This window comes from Zosterops lateralis, assembly GCF_965231275.1.
Source record: "Zosterops lateralis genome assembly, chromosome: 12".
NCBI lineage: Eukaryota > Metazoa > Chordata > Aves > Passeriformes > Zosteropidae > Zosterops > Zosterops lateralis.
Window position 1 is genome coordinate 17,249,476 of NC_139772.1, and position 22,894 is coordinate 17,272,369.

General features: G+C 40.0%; 1 long non-coding RNA gene across 1 annotated transcript in view; it reads left to right on the top strand.

The window, feature by feature from the left end:
• Positions 1–845: 845 nt before the first annotated feature.
• The window catches only part of LOC310914002, a 49,460-nt gene continuing 27,411 nt past the window's right edge, over positions 846–22,894 (top strand). The window contains exons 1-2 of the long non-coding RNA XR_014590941.1: positions 846–972; positions 5,499–5,802. This is a non-coding gene — a long non-coding RNA (uncharacterized lncRNA). The remainder of the gene's footprint in view (positions 973–5,498; positions 5,803–22,894) is intronic.

Genomic DNA, 22,894 nt, shown 5'->3' on the forward strand with positions numbered 1-22,894 from the left:
CTGTGCTAGGTGTTTTACAAACAAAAGTTAATAAAGCACTCCCCATCCTAAATCACTTTTAATCTTAAAACAGATAACAGATGGATACAGGCAGATGGCAGAGGGAAAAAAAAGTGACTAGGTCTGATCAAGAATGTTTTCTCATCAAAACCATGGTGATTGATAAGCTCTCCTCTAAACAATTTGGATTTGATAGTCTTGACAAAAGTTTTGCAGAAAAGTAAAGGAGAAAATTTCCAGTTAAGGGAAGGGAGACCAGCAGGGATTAATGATGATGTTAATTAAGTGGGCTGTAGCAGATCAAAGTTCAAGTGTTTTCTCCGAGTTAGGTATGACTAAATTCAGACTTTCATATTTCTGTGTGACTGCTACTGAATCTGGAAGAAGGCCCTGCTGATTTTAAATATATACACACCTGTGTATGTACAGAGACACACACAAACACTCATGAAAAAGTCTCAGATTTGGCTCACTGCAGAGCCAGACTCAAGTTTTCATGAGGAAACCACTTCCATTTCCTATGTACATGGAGAGGGAAGATGCAGGAAGGGAAAGAATAGAAATGAATTACCTGAAAAGCAAATATCTGTGTCAGTCTCTGGTCTGGCTTCAGCACTGGTCTCAGAGTGCTGCAAATTGTTGTAGCTCACCCAGGCAGGATGGAGGAGTCCCAGGTTAAACCCTCAGGTGTGTGTTCCTGGGATCCACACCAAAGTTTCTTTTAAAACCCTGGGCAACAGGGTGGAGTTGTGGTGATTCCTTCCACAGGAAAGGCCTGAGGGCTCCATGAGGGATTTCCTTAGGGATTGCTGCTCTCACAGGGCAGAACTCCCTCTGAGCTCTCCCTCCTCACATTCTCAGCTCACAAGAGCACAGCATTTCCTCTTTCGGGAGGGCTCCCAGCAGGGTTTAGCTGCACCTCTGAGCATCCTTCACTGCAGGGGGAATGCACTGAGGAGTTTTAACTGAGAGGTGAGAGGGTGGCTGAGGGATGGGAAAAAATCTTGTGTGCCATAGAATAATTTGCCTTTCTATTAAAAATAGTATAAGAAAACTGTTTCTGTGACCTTCAGAGGGTGAAATCTTTGATGCACAGCTACCCAGTAAAAATGTTCAGCTCGATGTGAAATAACCTCTCAAATCATGAAAATAAAACAACTTTATTTTCAGGATGTTTGCCACACACTGCAAAGAATGGGAAAAACAAACTTGGATCTCTCTGTCTCATCCCCTACAATTATCCCAAAGCAAAGCTATTTTAAGGAAAATTTTAAGAAAGAAATTTCATTTGGATATAAATGTACATCTTATTCAGAACTAAACTGGAAATATCAAAGCTAATTGAGGGTAGGTAATATTGAAAGTCAGATTTACACAGTTGAACAAGGGAATAGTGTAAATATATGTTGGGATGCAAAATATAATATGAAAATTGACTACCAGTAACTCTTTCATCGTTGTGTGGGTGCAATCAATTAATGCATCACTGTCCCTTCTGTTTTGACATATTGCAACATTTTGTCCAAGATTACTTTTTATACATTGAAACTCCCATAAAATAGTTCAATCCCTACTCATTGGGATAATATTTATGGATGAAGTCAAATATTTCATGGCTTAGATTAGCCATATTTCTTATGTATTTATCATGTTCAACGTTTTATTGACATAAAAATGTTTCTTGAGGTTCCTTTGCTGCCTGCTGGGTCATTTCAGCACAAACAGACCTGCACAAACCTGGGGCAGTTTCACCCAGTCCTTGAAGGACACGGTTTGGGACAAGGGTGTTTTCTTGCAAAGCTGATCTACTTCAGTGAGGGACAATAGAAATACAAACAAGAATCTTTTGTTTTGTTTTGTTTTTCTCTTGACCAGAATGAATGGAACGATCAGTAATAGACAATGAAGTTTTCTTCCCTAGCAGGTACAAATTATTCATTAAAATGCCAGATTTTTTTGGCTTTTTCTTTTTTTTTTTTTTTTTAATTGCATTTTTATGTTTTTCAGGCTAAATATAGGTCAGAAAATGAGATTTGCCCAATGGTACCTCTGTTTTTATTCCAATTTTAAAGGATTGGAGTTGGAGAAGAACCTTTTTTTAGTTCTTACAGGCTTATTCTTTTTAAAGATTATAAAAATATATTCTTGCAATTAAAAAAAACCCCAAACCAACAAACCCTTTCAGACTTTATTTGAATTTAATTATCCCTGTAAGAAAATCTTTAATTTTAACATATCCTTTTAAGGATGGAAGTCTGTTTCTGCAATTTCAAAGTATGTCTTGTAAAATAAATTTAAAACACCATCAGTGTACAGAGAGAGGCACGTAATGAGTAATTCAGAGACTTTGCCTATATTCTCTGATTTTTTGTTACTCATTTCCTCCTTATGAGATTGAAAATGAGAATAATATGGTTTCATCTTTTCTCCAGCAGAGTCTTTTAAAATTTGTTAGGAGGCTAAGTTATGTCTAAATACTGAACAGAAAGTGGGAGGAAACCTTCCTGTGTTGACTAGAATTAAAAATATTTAGTGAAAGCATTAAGAAATCGAAATTTAAAAAATACTTTAAAGAAAAATTTAACTCCAAGAAAAGGAGTTGGATTTTTGGAAGGAGTTAATAATGGGAACTTAACTGGAAAATACCTGTGTATATGAAGGAAGTCTTGGCTGACCTGCTGCCTCTCACCCCATGGAATGTGTCTTGCTGTGCCTTTTTGTCCATTCGAGTTCCTTCTGGCCCCAAAAATGGCTCTCTCTTTATCCACCCTGCCTTCATTGCTTTAAGCCTTAAAACCCCTGCAAGATACCTCTAGTAGCAATATTTTAAGAAATAAATCCTGATAGAAGATGTTTATTCTGGTCTCTGAAAAACCCTCTTATGCTGGATTAGCTTTCTCAGTGTCCAGATTATTTTTGTCCCCAAAATCATGGCTGAGTAAAAGCCATGAGGTTTAATTGCATTGTCTTTCACCTGGGACTTCCCCAGTCCTGCCTACAGTGGCACACATGATACAGCAATTTTTAACTTGTACATAAGGAAACTGCCACAGAAGCAATTCCTTTTCTATTTCAGATTAAAAATAAATAAATAAATAAAGTAATAAAAGTGCACTCCTGTTCAAGCTGAAGCCTTAGCCAGTAAATTTGGAATAAACCCAAAATCACTATGAGAGTTTTTCTTTGTCTTTGCGGCAGTATGAGAAGGATTAATGCACTGTATGGGCACACTGAATGATAATAAAATAGAATAATTAAAATCACTTCAACACATTGTAGATAAAGCTTTGAAAATAAGTAAAAATTCAGCCCTAAGTATGAGAATCATTGGAAAGCATGAGTGTGAGTAACTTCTCCTAAGAAAAGCTACTTTTAAAATGCTCATTATCAGGGTGTAACAGAAGCAAGCCTTGCATTGCTGGAGATAATTTGCACAGAGGGATGAGAAATTGAAAAGGTGGAGAAGTCTGCAGAAGGTCAGGGGAGAGAGGGGAAGATGATCCATCTATCATTTCTGCCACAATGCATCTCCCTTTTTTTTGAGAGAATAGTGTGACCCTAGAACAATGAGAACAAAATTGCTCTGCTCTACTATTTCCAGTGTCTTGGCATCAGCATGGAAGACTTTCTGATCACCAGCGGTTGTGTTTGGTAAGTGCTCATTGTCTCAGGAAACACGATTCCTGTGCTTTAGCACAGGGCACTGAATGTTTCTATTTCTAGAAAAGAGAAAATTGCTAAAAAAAAGAAAAAATAAAAAAAAAATAAAAAAAAATAAAAAAAAAAAGGAAGAAAAAAAGAGGAATATATTTAATGCAAAATGAAATAATAAAATAAAAAAAATTATATGATATATGCAGGATCATCTCTTGAGTCGGTTTCTGTTATCCATCACATCAGACTGTGAGGTCTCTGCCATTTATTAAATAGCTGCAGTAGCCACGAGCAGCAAAGAGACTCACAGGGAGCTGGAGCCAGGAGGGTGCCAGAGCACTTGGGAAAATGCTGTGTCCCCTCAGCCTGGAGGTGACAGACTCTGAACCTGGAGCGCAAGAAAGAAGCAGTGCTCTGGTGCCAGCAGAGATGTGGATAAAGGGCAAATGTGGGTTTGTGTTTCTCTGAAGAGCAGTAAAGAAATTAAAGCACAATTCCTTCTTAAACATTTTTTTTTTTGCATGGAAAATCTCAGAAACTGAGCAGCATCTTTTTTTTAATAAGGAAAATTGGTTTACATGCCACACAGTATGTTAAAAGTCATAAATAACATAACTGCTGATCATAATTAATATTAGAAGACACAAACAGACTTAAGAACTTGCATTAATCTGTTTTTCTAAGTGCTGGAAGTTGTTCTGTGCTTAATTAAGGGGTAGGATAATCTTTTCTTTATGGCTATGCTGGAGCTGGGTAGGTGTTGAAGTCCCTATTCTGCCACATGCCTCCTTTATGGTGTTACTCAGAGCACTTTTATGTCTATTTTTTTTGTATTTGAAAATTGGACATAACAGGTCCTTTCCTCACAAGAGCAAATATTGTGTCTCACACTAATTTTATAGTGAACATTTATGGAGTAAAGCAATTTTATTTCCCCTGTATGTGGATCTGGGGAGACAAGGATTTTTGAATATTGGCAAATATTAGAAAAGAAATAAAATTGGAAAGAAGAAATAAAAAACCCGTAAAAGCTCAGCAAACATTTGAAGGAGAACCCTGTTCAGAAAAGTGATGAAATAGATCATAGCAAGGAAGGTAAGAAAAGGCCAAACTCTTTAACTTTTTTCAAAAGGACACTTTATCTTGTCTTGATGTCTAAGAATTTTCTGATTGCTCTTTAATTAGTGAAAAAGTGTAAGGAGTTACAGCAAGTGGAAGGCAAACCCAGACCAATTCAGAATGGAAATAGAGGGACTGTTTATAAAGGCCAGTGAGGAAATAATTTCTGACAGATTAGAATTTCCTATCAGCTGTAATCTTTTAATGAAGGCTAAACAATGTTCCGAGAGAGATTTTACAGCTCAGCAGATCTGACAGACTTGATGCAAAAATTATTGTTCTGTGTGGTGAGGAAGGTCAGTGTGGACTGTCCCAACAGTTCTTCCTGGCCCTGCAACCCATAAATCTCAGAATTAATGTTTGTGAGTGAGGCTGATCCCATAACCATAGGGGCATGGACACCTGTGAGTTATGGGACCTTCCTCCAGGCCTGGGCAGTGGGGAGGATGAGAGGGAGCTCCCAGAAAGCTCTCCAGGAACAGCTCATTGCTGCATTTTTCACAAGTTAATTCTGTGAAGGGCATCTTATGTTCTGTAATGACAAGTTTTTGTGCATGACTGTGAATCCATCTGCTTTGTTCTCTGGGCTAGCTGATGAGGGAAAATTGGATTTGTTGGTACAGGGGGTTATGTCTTAAATGAGTGGTACAAAAATAGGTCACAAAACTGAGAACTAAGCTTGCTGTTTGTTTATTTATTTCTTTTTTTTATTTTACACACCCCAGATCCTGTATTTGAAAAGAATGGACTACGTAGGTTGCCTGCTCACAGATTTGGTCACATTTGCTAATAATTCCAAAGAAAAGGAGAAATGGTTGTCATCACTCAGGGTCCTGGATGGAGATTGGCAGGATAATCCTTTCCCTGTGTCCAGGAGCTGAGCTGCTGCAGAATTCATCAGGAATATGGCAAGTCTGGCAAATCCTGGCTCCTGGAAGAATTTCAGCTCCAGTTCCCCAGCTCCCAGGGAATGAGGCATCCTGCAGGTGTCAGCACATCCTGGCTGTGCAGAGGCAGGACCAGCTCCAGGTGAGCTCTCTGATTATTTGGTTCTCACTGTTGGCTTTGGTGTTCATGGAGATTTAGGAAGAACTGAAAGACTTTCCTTAAGAATGCCATTTTCTCCTGGCAGTAGAGATAGCTGGGGGCTCTCTGTGCACCTGTGTGCTTTAGCCATGCATGATTATATGTATAATTGGATAAGTAACTTCCCTGGAAATACTGTGAATCTTAGGCTTCTTTTGATTTTTTTTTTCTTTTTCCTTTCTCTTTTCTTTATTTTTTTTTAAGCTTCACTCAAGCTATCGCTCCAATACATCATTTTAGGAGGAGAATGTTGCACATAGGGCAAAAACAATTTGTTAGATTATTTTCCTTATTCCAGAAGAAAAAGGCATATTATCTAAAATCCATTTGAGCCAAAATAATCCACTGCTTCTTTTTCTTTTTCCTTTTTTTTTTTTTTCTTCATATGCTGCCTTGAAAATAATTTTATAGCTCTGTGGGTTCTTGGGCATGGTGAAAATGGAAAGAGCCAAATGGCTGCTGTTAAAATTCAAGATGTGATGAGTCCTTGTGTCTATACAGACACTGACTTTATTGGATTGTTTGCATGTTCACCATGAACAGAAAAGGCTGAGGTTGATTCTGGTAGTGTATTGTGCTGAGATCACCACTGATTTGGGTGAAAATAGTATATTAGTGTATTGAATCAAATAGTATATTAGTGTACTGAATCATATCCATAATACTTTAATTTATTCTTCTTAAAGAAGGTCCGTGGCAGAAGTGATGGCTCTCCATGGTGCCCCCATGAGAAGCAACAGTTTAACACACAACAGGGGGAAAAATAAATGCCTTTTCTCTGAGTTTCTGACTGCTCCAAGCCCTTGCACAGGGAAGGTCACAGGCACCTTCATTCATCCCTTATCTGTTGCCATTTTTCAAGGCACCCGTTGTGCTCAGTGCTCTGCCTGGGGCAGCAGATGTCCTTATCCCACCTTTCAGACAATGCCCGGCTCCTGCTCTGCCCTGGCTCCCAGAGGAGCCGGGCTCTGCCCTGGGGGAGGCTGCAAGCCCAGGGAGCAAAAGCCAGGACAGCCACCTTCCCTTGGCTCTGCCCTTCCCTTGACCTGGGCTGTGCATTTATTTTCTCAGTTCCCATCTCTGTTGCACACTTGGAATTATTTTAAATTTCGCTGCTTCCAGGAGTGGAAAGCACAAAACATGACACAAACGTGTAAGCTGGAATCCACTTCACAAAAGGCTTTAGGTGACTGATGCTCCTCTGCAGAATGCAAGTAACTGGATGTTGTTCCCAGTTTAAAAAAGGACAAAAAATAGGTCACATATAACCTTTGTTTCACTTCAAGTTCTTAGTAATATTAATATTAATAACTGAACCACAGTTTTAAACGAAATCTGATTTAAAACATAACATTGAAATAAGTACAATTGTTGAAAATATGTAAAATATTTTCGTGGCAAGATTGATTTTCTTGAAAATATCTCACATAAGCTCAAGTCATGGTCAATTTGAGTAATTGCTTGGGTGGTCAGACTTGGTTGAGAGAAGATTCTGTGTATGTGTTGCAGCAGGTCAACACGAATTGAAAGATTCAAATAAATTGATATCAAAAGTCACTTCATATACTGTAAACATTGTCCCTCAAACTAAGAAAATTGGAGACCCTACTATTTTTAGGAGCTAAATTTTCCCTCCAACTCTTATGTGTTCTTTCTGTTTTCTAGTGTCCCCTCACTAACATGCACACAGACATTGTGATTGTCCTTCTATATTTCAGAATACATTACTTAACCAGCTTATAACAGATGTAAAATCTAGGCAAGATATTGCATTATTCATTCCAGTCCCTTTGAGTTATTGATTATGGCATTTGGAGGTATTTCTGTGCTTGCTTTTTTCCCTTCTCCCTTCTAGACTGATAATCTAGAAAATGAAAATGAACAGGGAAAAACTAAGAACATAGTCTAGGTTTCATTTTCATTTCTTTTATTAAATTCAATGGCACATTAATGAGGCTTTTGTTTTCCCTCACAGTATGTCCATTTCCATACCCTGCCCATGGCCATCCCTCAGAGAAGCCTGGCTGCACACGTCGTGTCAGCCTTGCCTTGATATGAAGGTGCAGAATTTTCATTCATAGAGGCATGGTGGGTTTTTTTTCCCTTTATAAATGCCAAACTGAATGAAAAATACTCCTTAGAGAGTTAGAAAATAATGAATGATTGGCATTTGGTGCACAATTTCTTATTCTAGTGAGATTTTGGCATGCCATTCACTGGGAAATTCGGAGCACTGAATGACATCCGCATTTGCCAGCTGGGCTGTCAAGGCATAGTGTGTGTCAACACCTTTGCAGGATATCACTTGAAGCCTAATTCCTCTTGTTTGTGGACATCTGATTTGGTGCTTCTGAATGAAATATTGATTATATTTTCTTCCCACTCCCAAACTGTTCATGTCACTAAAGCTACAGCTTGGTCTCTTCATCCACAGAGGGTTGTTTGGATGGGGATTGGGGAAATCTATGGGAGCACAAGTTATTATTTCCCTGAGGTTCTCCTGAGCTATCTCACATGCTGGTATCTTAAGGAAATATGGTTCTTATGGCATTTAACTACTAGGAGGTGATTCAGAGCCCAGCTGGTGGTCAGTCAGGAGTTGCCTTCCTCAGGAGTCCATCCTAACAAAGGGCTGCTGTTGTCTCAGCATCCAGTGATGACCTGTTTGCTGAGATGAAATCCTCAGCAGGTTGGTGGATTACACCACACCATGTGGAATAAGTTGATCTGTTTGACCAGGATGAGGAAATGGGCTGAGAAAAACTTTGCTGGGTTTTACCAAAGACAAAACCCCTTTCTGTGCCTGGGGTGTGACAAAAGGGGTGGCACAGAGGGTGTGGTGTCTATCAGGACATCTCTGCATGGATGCTTTGATAACATAGATGCAAGTGTGGGTGGGAGAGAGTTGGACACTGATTTTCCAGTACTCTGTGGACACCAGTGGCCACTGAAACATCACACTAAGTAGAGTTTGATGCTTGAAATGCGTAAATGGTGATTAAGGTTTCATCACACCAGTACAATCCAGCACACTGCAGTGCTGGAAAGAACCACAAAATCCAGTTCAGCTGTGTTCTTTCAGTGTCTGCTGTGCTCCTTGTAGCAGAGTGGCTCACAAATGAATCCATTTCACCCTTCTGTTGTTCCCCTTTCTGCAGGTTCTCTCTGCCCTCTAAGCAATACCTTATTTGTTGCAGTGTAATCCCTGGGCTTGATGCCCTGCTCACCACAGCTTGGTGAGCAGATTGAATTCTCCATTTGATGGGTTTTTGTTGTTTTTTTTTTTTTTTCCTCCTGTCAGCTGAGTTTCTTGGTCTCTGATTTTTTTTCCCCCTCACTTCTGGGTTCTCTCAAATTCATTTGTGTCTCTCCAAGTGTTTCCCAAAAGTGGACTTAAATTAACTGAGGACTTGTGAGTGCTGAGCTGAGCTCACATAATTCTCTGTGTGTCCTGCAGGTCAGAGTTTTGCTTATAATCCCAGTATGGAGTTTCCTTTTGTGCAACACCTAAGTGATGATTCATGTCCAGCTTGCATCCCACTGTAACTCCAAATCCCTTCTTATGAAACTGCTATCCAAGCACTTCACTGTGTGGCGATTTATCTAGATTTTGGAATAACAGAATGAGTGGTGACCACAGCTGCCTGGAATAGGTTTCATTCTTGGCCACAGACCATCTAAATAAATATCTTTAGAAGGTTGTAGCAGCTGCTTGTTAGAGCATGTAGCCAAGAACTAGAAAAATTCTGAGATCAAATCCTAATTAAACTACTGACTTGCTGCATGACCTTGGGTGGCTGCACTCTTTGTGCAGCCAGGAGCCCCAGATCAAAACCTCTCCAGTGAACTCTCTGAAGAGAGATTTAAAAAGCTGTACAAAGCAGAACCCATGTCCATCACCAGCAGTAAGGTTCTCTTGGTACTGAACTCCTCACCTAACCCCTGACACTCAATGCAAAATAGGGCTCTACCTTCCTATATTCTTCTTCTGCTTACTTGTTTGTATTGCTTTGTATATGCATTTTGATTAAAACAGATACATCCACAGAGCATTACACACAGCAGAGTTTCGCACATCTGATTACCTGCTTTATCACAGAGATGGGGACATTTTTTGTTGCAGCTGCTGTAAGGTGATGCATTTTTGTGGGGAAGTGTGTTGGCTGTAGTGCTCTGTGTCCAAGCTTCAACACAGAAGTTTTACTGCTCAGAACTCCACTAATAAACACTGAGTCCTTGACTTGAGTCAGGCTGTATGCAGAAGGCCAGGAGTTTGGGGCAGCTGGGAAAAACTGGAGCTGAATGACTACAGTGCTGCCTGCCTGTGAAACTGGAGCTGCAGGAGGAAAACAGGAGCGGGGATATGTGGTTACAAATGGGGGAAATCAAAGCACACGTCTTCGCTTGCAGTTTGCCAAGGACCTTGTCTGGAATGTGTTTTAAATGCTAACCATTCATCCAAACAAAGCTGTGCTGTGCCAGTTTGCACAGCACCAGCTGACACTTTGGGCAGCTGAGCTGATGGGAAATGTCTGTGAAGTTTGCAGGATTCCCAGTCCCAGGGGAGAACCAAATGCAGGCACAGCTGCCTCTGCAGCTCCGTGCAGCTGAAGCCTGCAGTGCACTCCAGCTGATGGATGTCTCCAGCTGGGCGGTGCTGAACCTCCCAAGACTGGAGGAGATATTTCTGTTGTACACTTGGAGAGCCCACAGAGATGCCCCAAACAGGGATGAGTCAATGCAATTTTAAAGGTCAAACCATTCTCAGAGCCAAACCCTGTCACAGCACTGCTGCAAGAGTGGCACCTTCCCATTGAGTGGAATGCTGATAACTATGGAAATAACAGATGTGCACCTCTGAAAGAGGACACACTCAGTTCATTTTACACCCTACAAGGGATTATGGGGTGAATGAATAAGTAAGATATGCCAGCTTTAACAGATTTCTCAAATGATACAGAAACACAGAGAAAGGAGGTGAGAGCAGAGAAGAGGGCTGTGAGGGCAGGTTTGTTTGTGGTGTTTTTTGTTTTTTTTTTCCGGGTTCTCTCAAATTCATTTGTGTCTCCCCAAGTGTTTCTCAAAAGAGGGCATTTATTAGCTTTGCAGTTGCCCGAGGTGGTTGCTTGGCTGGTTAATTTTTGGCAGGGTGAGTTTGGCATTTTTCCATGTGTTGAAGGGTACCTATGGTCATTGTCATGGTGCTGTGGGGAGCCCACAGAGATGCTGAGGGGAGCGGATCCCCTCCCCTGTGGAGCCAGGCTGGGAGAGCTGAGGCTGCTCAGCCTGGAGAGGAGAAGGTTGTGTGGAGACCCCACAGCTCCTTCCAGGGTCTGAGGGGCTGCAGGGAAACCAGAGAGGGACAATTCCTCAGGATCTTGGAGGGCCAGGCCCCAGGGAATAGCTGCCAGTGGCAGAGGGCAGGGCTGGATGGGATCTTGGGCAGGAATTGTTCCCTGGCAGGGTGGGCAGGCCCTGGCACAGGGTGCCCAGAGAAGCTGTGGCTGCCCCTGGATCCCTGGCAGTGCCCAAGGCCAGGTTGGACATTGGGGCTTGGAGCAGCCTGGGACAGTGGGAGGTGTCCCTGCACATGGCAGGGGTGGGGCTGGATGGGCTTTAAGCTTCATTCCAACCCAGGCCATTCCATGACCATGTGCAGAAGAAAAGTGCTCCAATCTGAGGACACTCAGCCAACCTTCTGTACAGGAGGTGGGTGGTTTATACACAAAGTCTGTACAGAGTTAAGTTATATAACTGGTTATATAACACAGCTCATCTGTAGCAGTAGAAAATTATTAATTCCCTCCTTTTCAACCTGTTTTATCCATACAGAATCATGTTCTATGGATGATTTCAACATAATTTTTGTGACAGCAATTAAAGCTTGACATTAAAACATATTTTTAATGCTTAGGACATGAACTTTTGCAACTGAGCTAACAAAAAATGATGTTATTCTTTGAATTTGTATGAAATTTATTAAAAATGAAAATTTCACCTGAAACCTTTCTTCACTATCTCACAGTGTGGGTAGTGGAGTAATAACTATTTCTCATCCAGTTCAAGAGTCTAACGCTGAATTTTTCTTGCTATTAAGCTGAATACTTACTTTGAAAATGTTGCTGTCACTGAATTTAATACTCTTTTTAATTTATGACAGTTGTTATCACTTGTAATGTTCTTAGAGAATATTGTTCTACCACTTGAAGAAACACTATTGCAAATCTCACAAATAGCTGGTGGCACTATTTATCATTCTTTTCCATATGCACCACTGAACAGTTTTCTCTAAAAGAGTCAGTTCCTTTCCCAAGCTGGGATTAGGGCCTCAGGAAGCCTCTCGGCAAACCCACAACTTCTAAGGATATATTTAATATGACTCGAGATAAGAGCATGTGATAGTATATCTCTAAGAGCAGGTATCATGCAAAATACTTTAATGACAGATGTAGAGTACAGAGATCCCACACAAATGATGCTGAGAGTCCAGGTGGGCAAACACAGCTGAGGGATGATCTGTGCTAAACACCCAAACACAGCCTGCCTGCAAATAATAGAGAATTTCTGGGCAAAACATCCATGAAGGGGAATGTCCTCCCTCAGTACTTCCCACAGACTGAACAAGAATGGGAAATTATTGAGGGATAAGGCTGCTTCATCAGAAAAGATGACTTCCCAACAAGAGCTGCCAGTGCACACCCTTTGAAGAGTCCAATCTTTCTATGGAGTTTTCTTGCTGCTCTATTGGACTGTTTATGCCACTCAATCACAATGAAAGCCCCAACTCCAGTCAGCTTGTGTAGATCCAAACATCAAACCTGACTGAAGGATGTGAAATGTCAAGGAGGTTGGAGTTTAGCGTTTTATGCATTTGGAACCCCAAGTTTCATGAATACCTTACAGGCAATTCTAAATTTCATAGTTCTTCCAAACCCAGCAGGAACTGTGGGTTCTGGCTTTCAGCTCTGGCTCTTACTTCAGTCAGTTATTTTTTAGAATGAAATTCACAGGTTTTCATCCATCCGAAAAAGAATCAGCCTCCTCAATTCTGTTTCCTGTGCTAGTTATCTGAAATTTAGAAGGTAAAAATATATTAACTGAACGTAGAGAAATTGTTTTGCAGCATAAAGGACACAGAATGTTTTCCAGTTTATGTACACAGTAGGAAATAATATGTTATTCAAAGCAATTGCCTTCCTCTTGTTTCAAAAACCCAGCAATAAGGCTGATGTAAAAAATATGTAAAGACAACTGAATTTTAAACAGAGGAGGTTTTCTGGAACACCTCTTTAAGGCAGTGTGCATAGCAATTGCTCATCATCTCTCAGGATCTAACCCCTTATGTGAACTGTAAAACTCAAAAATGCACAATAGACGCAGAAAAATAAAAGAGAAAACAGGAGGTCTCGTACAGTGTGGGAAAAGAGCAGCACTCTGCTAATAGGGCTGAGGAGAAGAATGTGCTTTCACTCCAGCTGATCTGTCGGAAGTCGCAGTACACCCGATGTTTTCCCTGATTCATCTGAACAATGTGAGATTCTGAACTCCGGCGAGTGCTCATTGCTCATTGTTCTCCCAAACAGCCACATACCATTCTGCTTCATCCAGCCCAGATGATCACAGATGGATTTGAGTGGAGATTTTCAAAACTGTTTATGCTAGCAGCAGCTGATAACTGAATAAAATGTGTCAAATTGCTTTCAGGACTAACCACTTCGCTCACACACAAAGGCAAACATTTGAGCCTATTTGCAGCTTGAAAGCTCCCCCCTAGAACACAGCTGCCTCGAGTGCAATTGTTTATATGTAGATTTAGTGGCACTGAGGAGCACCCCTCTTTCTCTACCCCCAAAAGGCTGCAAGCTGATGACCTGATTTTCTAATCTTTACCCAGGTATTTTATGTGCATCTGACCAACATTTGGCCCATTAAAGTAAACAGGGCATTGTCATTTAATAGAATCAAGATTACTTGAAAATCCTCTTGACAACCATTGAGAGCAGCAATTCCCAAACATCTCTCAGCCTCTGATTGAATAAGAATTGGAAGAATATCAAATGGGTCTATTTAGAAATTAAGTAGAGACTAAAGCCACACTTAGAGACTGTTCTATAGTTCTGGATACATAAATAGGACTTGTGTTCCTTTAGTTCAGAATTCCTGCTTCAAGGCACCTTTTGAAGTAAGTTTCCTGCTGCCTTGGAGAAGGCAGAGAAGTCCTGTGAGATTAAATTTTGGGAATGGAGCTAAGAAGGAAACTTCTCTTTACACAAGGTCAAGTGTGTAAATAGACATTTTACTTCATCTTCCTGACATATATGGCTCGGCTCCCAAAGGCTTGGGGATGTTTAGAGCTAGGCAGATGTGGCAGCTTTTTGGGCTGGGGATTTTTAAATTTGTTTTTCATATTATTGGAAGAGCCTTAATGAAAGCTAGTTTTTTTGTGTTTTGTTTGGTTGTTTGTTTTTTGGTTTTTTTTTTTTTTTTTTTTTTTTAACTCATTACAAGTTTTGTTTCAATACAGTATTCAAGGCTCAGTATTTGTTCCTTAGAAAACAGCAAAGAATATACTTTTTTTAATCTTTTGAACTCTCATGGTTGGTTTGCACCTGTTCAGACTATTGGGATCTGCTGTCTCTGAGTGGCAGCCTAAGCAGCAGGAGCAGCAGGTCAGGAGGCAAGGGGAGTGTGTACAATAATTATTGCTTATTTTCAGGTATGGTCACACTCTGGAACTGCACGGGGCAAGCACTGAATATGACTGGTGAAGTCAGAATCATCCTCCTCTGCACTCTGCAGCACAGCCAGTAAAAAGCAAACAAACCCCTCAAAGAGCAGCTTTGCATCACACAATTAGGATAAAATAATATTCCAGCAGTGTTCTGTGTGCTGCTAGTGCTGAGGGTGAAAAAGGATTTCACAACAGAAACTCCATTTTCCATGGGATTTGTGAGTGAGACAACTTGAGTGAGTCATGCTGGGTACAAGTGTCAGATCCTAGTCCAGAGTGAGGTGTATATTTCCCACTTTAAACCCAGGAAGAATTAGTGTCATCCATGTACAATTGTGTGAATGTGAGGGGCCAGACCTTCCACTGCTTGCTAAAAGCACAGGTAAGTGTTGGAGGGTCTCTTTTGCCTCATGTTTTTGTGTGTCACAGCAAAGTGAACTGGAAATGGGAATGAGGTGAATTCAGAGGGACTGTGTGTATTTAATAGCTCCCACTCTGACTCCCTCTTTTACTGCTGTCAAACTCCCCTTTGCTCAGCATTTTATCTGCAAATTGATCTGTGCAGGTGTTCAGGCTCCTGTCCTTAAATAGGGGATTTTATACAACCTCTCCACTGGGCTCCTTAAAGTCTTTTTGTATCCTGTGGATCTGATGGGTTCTGAGTATTTCCTACAAGATTCAGAGTGTTTTCAAATCAAAGTGGAAGGAAAGTAATAATTTTGGGCAAAGACTCTGATGCATTTCAGATGGAGTCCTGGGCATGTTTCTTGTCTTTCCCAAAGTCAGAGTTTATTGGTGTGCATGCCTGTTTAATCTAAACTGTGTGCACACCTGTTTAATCTAAAATGTGTGTACCTTATACCCCTTAAATTTGTATTTGTACAAGAGCTGGAGCCACTCCAGGGAGAACCATCACACTTTGGTCATTGACTCTATGGATTGTAAAGCATTTATAAATAGTTTTTAGCTGGAAAGTGTTCCCTCAGAGACAGTCCACGCCTAATACACATTTATAGGACTCCTCTTTAAATACATTGTTTACCAGGGGGAGACAGGAAATTGTTTCTGCTGTGTACACGCATATCATTTACCTGGAAAGGACCATTAAAATATTACTTATTTCTGCCTGAGCCATTTCAGTCCTGCAATTAAACCTCAGTCAAGTTCTCATGTTTTGAAAGGTGTGACATCAACATTATTAGTGTGATTCCTTTGAAGAGAAATTAGTATATATGAAAAGCACAATAAAAAAATTAACTGCATGCTTACCCAGCCATGTTACCCATAATATGGTTTTCTTTCAATCTAAATTTCTAAATATGAAAGCAATTCTTCCAAAATATTAACATGCTCAATATTTTACAAGCAATGTTTAAAATGTTTTGTATGTGTTGATGTGACTGCTGGTACACCCACGCTGTCACTCTGTGAACAGCTGAGCCCAGCCCTTCCCAAGCAGGGAATTTTATAATCTTTTTCATACAGTTAAGACCCTCACTTTTAAAACCGTTGAAGACTCCTTTTCAAGAGATAGGGAGTGTTAACCATTTAATTCTGTACATTTTCCATGAGTCACTGTTTTTTTGATTACATTATATATGCAGAGATGTTCTATATCACAAATTTTAAACCTTTTTTTTTTTTTTTAACAGGAATATTGCCTTCACAAAAACAGAGCTTTGAAATAAATTGTTCTGCATTGGAAAAGCATTTTCCAGATTTGAATTGTTGTGTGAAAATCAGAGCAGCTCTTTCATGTTCCAGACCAGTCCTTGATAAGCAGACTACAAGTGGACACTTTTCAGTTTTCACTTTTCAAGAACTTCCCCCTTTTTTTGTCTTCCCTTTTTAATGGTTTCCTGATCTTTGTTTCCTAAAATTGCTGTTTCAGGGGAGGATTTTGAAACCTCAGTGCTCTGTGGGACACTAAATTATATTTTCCTTTCAAATCTCTTTCTAGTAATATTTCCTGAGTGAATCCCCCTCTGAGATGTCTCAGATGTGAAACAGCTCAGTTGAACTGAGGATGTGGCTCTCATCTTCTCTGGGATTTTTAAAATGCCCACCATGGCTAGTGAGAGGTAAATGCCCTGGGATGTGGATAAAAAAACCCAGGAATGCTTTTTGACTTGTGCATTTATCCCTAGTACAGCCTACCAAATTTCTGTCAGGCACTTTGTACTGATTAGCTCTGAATTACCTTTCTGTCTGCAGCATCTCTCTCCTGAGTTTGCGGCCATGCAGTTTTTGGTCCCCTACAGCTCTGCACTCCTTGTGCAGTCTAGAAATGTCCAGTCTGAGAATTACAGTGTCTTGTGAACCCCTGAATTTTCTTTCTCCTGTACTGGGGGTACTCCTGCACCCCAGATGCTGAATTGGGCAAACTGTTCATTAAAAAAGCTTTTTAGTTATTGCAGGAGGTGATCATTATTTTTTTCCTAGGTTTTTTTTTTTTGGTTTTTTTTTTGTGGGTTTTTTTTTTTTTTTTTTTTTTTTTTTTTTTTTTAATGAACTGCAGTCTACTGTTCTCGTAATTGGCCTCTCAACCTATTTCCAGTTTTCTCCAACCTTCTCCCTTATCTTCTTCTGCCACGTTTTTGTTCCTTTCTCACCTGCTGTATCTGTCTTTCCCATCCAACCTCTGTCTCTTTTATCCATTTCAGCTATTGCAGTCTGCCTGTCTGTCTGTCTGTCCTGAACCCGCCCTCCTTCTCCCCTGCACTGGGACACCGTCCAACAATTCCTAGAAAGAAGACTCTCTCATTCTAGTTGCTACCTAGGGAAAGAAATACATCTCATTTCAAAATCTGGTGGACAGTTTGTTTTGACAGCAGCAATTATGTGTAGTGTTAATGCATAATAATTATTTGGTATTAATGAAATTGGAATAAAAGTAGTGTACAGTAGTTCAGATGTTGTCATGTGAAAGTACTGCTGGTAAACAGTTTTTAGATATTCCAGGAAACTGGGGGAGCTTTGGATTTTATTTTAGGGCAACAATGATTGATGGATTATCTGCAGATTCTGGTTTCTTCCCGGCTTAGTTTGGATTAAAAAACATTGAGAAAAAAGTGTTTATTTTCTCACATGTCTGAGCTGAAGGTTTCAGCAGAGGGTTGCAGTGTGTGGACAGTGATTGTCTAGAACCCTCTTTCTGCTAAGAAAAATAACCCTTCCAGAGATAAAAGAGTCACCAACATGTTGGGGTGTTTGAAAGCATATGAAGAGATATTATCTTAAGATAAAACCCATCTAGCAGAGACAGGCTTCAGTATATTCATTAGCTTTAACCTTTGCCCAAATCTCCTTCCTTTGCAATTTAAATTTGGGATCTTATGCTCAGAAAAATTCACATTTTGTGAGTACCAGAAGTAGTACTGCCAAGTATAAAAAGTGTTCTGTTCTGTTCTTACATACAGAATTGCTTTACAGTACAAATATTACATGCAGTGTGAGTGCACCATGAAGAAACCTTTAAATGCATTCCTATTAATATGGTTTTTTTTTTCACCTAACAATCTATCCCAAAGAGAAAATCCTATCAGCATCAGTAAATCCTTCTTTAAGGTTTCATTGATCTTAGCCTTAGAACAAGATTATAGAAGCAGTCCTACACAGAGATAATGTCTGGAGAATTTTGGCTAATCTCGGCACTCATTTCAGATTAGATCTAGTCATATTAAGACACACATCTCTCCTTGTAGATAACAGATGCCTACCAGTATTTACCCTTAATTAAGATGCAATAACTGCTTTTGTTTCTTTTTTGTCCTAACAAGAATAAGGCCAAATATCTTCAGAGACCTTTGATGATAAATGCCTCATCCTCCACGTACAGCATTCCAGGCTCAGGGTCGATTTCTCCTGATGAGGATTCCTTTCTAACAGTGAAAACCTGTGCAGGGAATCACATCATCTCCCTGCATCCTAATGCCTCACACTGCACTTGGGTATTCAGCTCCCTCCTTTATTCTTTAGCTTCCATTCTGCAGAAACTTGTATATTGAAAGATTATTCAAATAGCTTTTTTGTCAGTGAGTGAATTATTTTTGGGGAAGGACGGCTCATAAGAAAAATGTTGAGATTACCATAAAAGTTGAAGAAAGGATTTCATTTTCACTGTATCAGTTTTCAAATGTCAGGCTGTAAATAGAGTCTTACAAAGACTTAAGTTAGCAAGACAAAGAAACCAGAATTTAGACTCCACTCTTAAAATAATACTGTGGGTAATATTCTATACCTCAAATCTGCCATTTGGTAGCATAATTCTTCACGGATTTTTAGGTTCAGCAAATGATCAGTTTTCAGGGTGCCTTTTTAAACACACATGCACATTTGTCACAATGTCTCAGTCTTCTTTCTAAATAAACTTGTAGGCAGTACGATTATGAGGGAATCTTTTGTTATAGCTACATCACATTATCCAGTGCATTGCTCTCCATGGGGGAAAACAGAAGCCTCCAAGGGTGTAACATTTGTTTGCAGCTGGATCTTTTTCTCTGTGAGAATATTTTGCTTTGCATTATTAGTTGATAGCAAGGGAAAACAGAGAGCAAAATCACTGCTGCATAAACAAACCTGTTATACAAATGCCTTCAATATTCCAAATAATGATGCTGGAGGTTGTATGATCTATTTCTTTTTTCTTTGGCAGGGTCACTTTTGAATAACACATCGGTTGAGCTTACACAGTTTATCAGCTGTAAAATGGCAGAATTATTTAGGACTCTGTTCTTAAACACATTGAAGTTGATGATTAAAATCCTCTTGTGTGAAGCATTTGCACAATAAGTCCCAATCTGTAAGAGATTTGTGTTGTGTAGCTAAAAAGCTGCATTTTTTTCAGCAGCAGAAGAAATGGTGTCTTCCAGTAACAATTTCTATTAGGAAACTGACAAAATATCCTCCTGGAAATGGTCTCAAGTGTATGTTCTAGTATGTCCTAACCTCCAGCAGGGCTGGAGAGCATTATACTCATCCTTCTTATGTGGATAACCTGAAATAAATAATGTGGCAGAGCTGAAAGCTGCAGCAGAGAGGCAGTTGCTCTTTCCACAACTACAACAATTAAGTATTGTTCTGATGAGCAGCTAAAGTCATGTCTTTACATATTTCTGCTTAAGTTACACAAACTTCAGGCTAGTGGTGGTTGTTATTGTTGTTATTATTATGTATAATTACTTTGTGTCTCTAAAGTCATTAGTGCCCTATTTTAAAGCACCTGTTCTGACTAATGGTGTGTGACGTTGGAAGACAAAGACAGGACGGGTTTCAGTCTGCTCCTGTTAAACAATTCATGCACTGAAAATAGCACAAAGCCCAGTAAACACTCATATTGTGCTATACTTAAAGCTGAAACCACAGAGGCTTTCTCACCTTGGCTTGGTACTTCAGCTGCTCTCTTCCCTTTTATTCCTATTTAGTGAAGCACATCAATGTATTTAAATTTTTGCATCTGCTTCAGACTTGGTGCCCAAGGATATGATTATAATTAAGCCTGTACCCTATTTCTGCTTTGCATAAACATGGCTGTGCATCAGTGAATTTTCTTTTTCTTTAATTTGATATTAAATTTGATATTGTCTCCAGGAAAATAATCTGTTCATTTATCACAAAAGATTGCTCATCCTCAGACTTAAGCTGAGATAGTGGGCCTTACTCCACTCCTGTGATCATTAACAATAAACTTCCCAGTGATTTCACTCAGGATCCTACTTCCATGTCCTTTTTATTCCGTGGCACATCCCAATCCATTTATTTGAGATATTTGAGTAAGTTAATCACATTATCCTTTGGTGGGAATGGCTAAACTCCATTCATTTAAACACGGTTCATATGAGAAATATAAAGATATTAATAAGAAATAATCTGCTGTGTTTAACAGATCATAAATTTTATAGCCAACGTATTGCTAACTTAGCCATGAAGTATCCAGTGTGTATTCTCCTAAGCAGGCTTGTTCTCCTCACTGAATTGTGAGGAAAGTTTGCCATGTTAGCCCAAAGGAGTTATTGGTTTTCTGAGGTCTGACCTGAGGGATCTGTCTGGCTCTGCCCTGCCTGGGGCTCTGCCCTGCCTGGGCTGTGGAAGCTTGCACAAGCCATGGAAGCAGCACCAAGCACAGCTGCAGTCAGAAACTAAGAAAATGCTGCTGTGAACATTCACGTCCCCAGAAGCCAGAGTAGCCCAGCTCCCAGGCTTCTGTCTCTATCCCAGAGCCAATTAATTCCGTTCAGCAGCCAGGCCTTAACCCTGAATATGTTGGCACAAACATCAGTTTCCCTTTCTCCGTCTCTGGAGTGGGGACAATGTCTACACCCAAGAGCTGGCTGCAAAATTAAAATAGCAAAGTTGTTGAGTGATTAGTACCTGACTTTTGGTTTGTGCTGGAGATTTCTAAAAAGATCCTTTTCAACATCCCCAAACTGCAACATATCCCTAAGCACTGATGATGTTTTCCTGCTCTGAAAGATGCATTGTGTATCACCAAAGCTTTTGACAAAGGTGTGACTCTGTGTGTGCACTGTAAAGCCTCTTTCCACCTGCACTGACTGCTGCTTTTGGGGCCCAGTGGATTGAATGTACACTGCATAACCTACAGCTCCTAGGGCTGGCTCTGCTTCCTGGACTGCTGGCAGAACTGCTCCTTTAAAAGCCAGCCAGAAGCACTGGACTTGCTTCACAGGCATCCATCAATTTTGTAAGATATGCACCATTTCTTTCTGAAAGTGGAGGGAATTAGAGACTGAAATACTTTATATTTAGAATTCACTTTTTTTTTCACTTCGTTTCTGGCATCTCTGGACAACGACATAAATCTTTGGGACTACAATAAATTCAGAAATAGTATTAAGGTTTTCAAAATGTTACCAGCCCATATTTCCAAGCAAATATCTGAATACACGGTGCCCTGTGCAGAGTGCAGATGTAGAATGAACCTTGTAATTTCTCTTGTAGTGTGTAAAATATATTAAAAAAGCCTGGACACAGGACTGGTTAGAGAATAATGTTGCAGCAGTGAAGGAAGTTAAAAGTCTTGGCCTTTCTGCATTACCAAATGGAAAAGTCAAGCTTAGATGCATAAAGCTTTCAATTAAATAATTAAGAAGTATCAAATGCTAGTCTGGTTGAGATGTTTAATTTTTCCATGCTGATATTTCTATGCAGACCCACTCGTGTGTGCATTTGGCTGCACAAACACCAAAACACTCAGGCTACCCAAGGCTGGCACACAGCTCCTCCTCCCCAGTGCCTTTCCATCTGACACTCTGCTCTCCCGACACTTGTGAGCTGGTGTATTGCTGCCAGACACCACACAATGGGGAGGAAAAGCAAGACACAAGTGTCAGCCTTGTTGTTTCCAGCAATCCAGCCCAGATCCTGAAATAACCATCTGGAGTGGCTCTTCAGGGAAAGGTAACCAGGGCCCATCAGTGCTCATTGTGTGTGGAAAAGTTCAGAGGCTCGAGTAGTATAATGCTGAGTGATGTCTACTCCACTCTAAACATTTTACGTTTTTAGCTCAAACTTAATTTATTGTTGACAGTGACAGTCTCTCTGTTTATTTCCCTGTGTAATCTTTGTCTGATTTCAAGTGTGCCTGTAAATACTCCTGCCGTTTCAGCAAACAAGTTATTAGCTCTTTGAAAGGAAAAGACATGAGAGCTCTTTGAAAGGTTAAGTCTTCTGAAAGTGCCTCTTGAAGGCAGAGGCCACTTTTCCTTTCCTTTGAAGACAATCAAAGTATGGAGAGTAGCTGGTCGTGAACAAAATGATCAGGGTGGCATAACTAAAGCTTATTGAATTTGTGCTGAGGATCCCAAAAATGGCAGTTTCATTTGTTCCACACAGTTTTATCCTCTAATTCCTAATAACAATGCTGTCTTATTGTGCACAATGAAAAGACTAATTTGACTAAATCCATTCATAAATGACAAAATCAATAGTTCTCCTTTTGAAAGTCACTCAGCATATAGAATATGAGAATTTATGGTTAGTTTACTGCTGTCATGGATGGGTCTCTCTCTCTGGTAGGAACAGATAAAGCAGCTTTTGAAGTCAGACTGTCTCAATAAAGTACTTAAATCCATCTTAATGTACCCCGGGGAAGTGAGTCTGAATTAACCTCGTACCTTACTTTTGCGACAATAATAAGGTGAAAGGGAGTATACAGCACCAACTGATTATAATAGGTGATACAAAAGGAGACAGCAACAATGAGGCAGAAGTAGAATAGGAACTGGGATTTAGGGATCTCTCACCCAGCCATGTGCAAAAATGTTGAAAATTAATGTTGTATTGTTT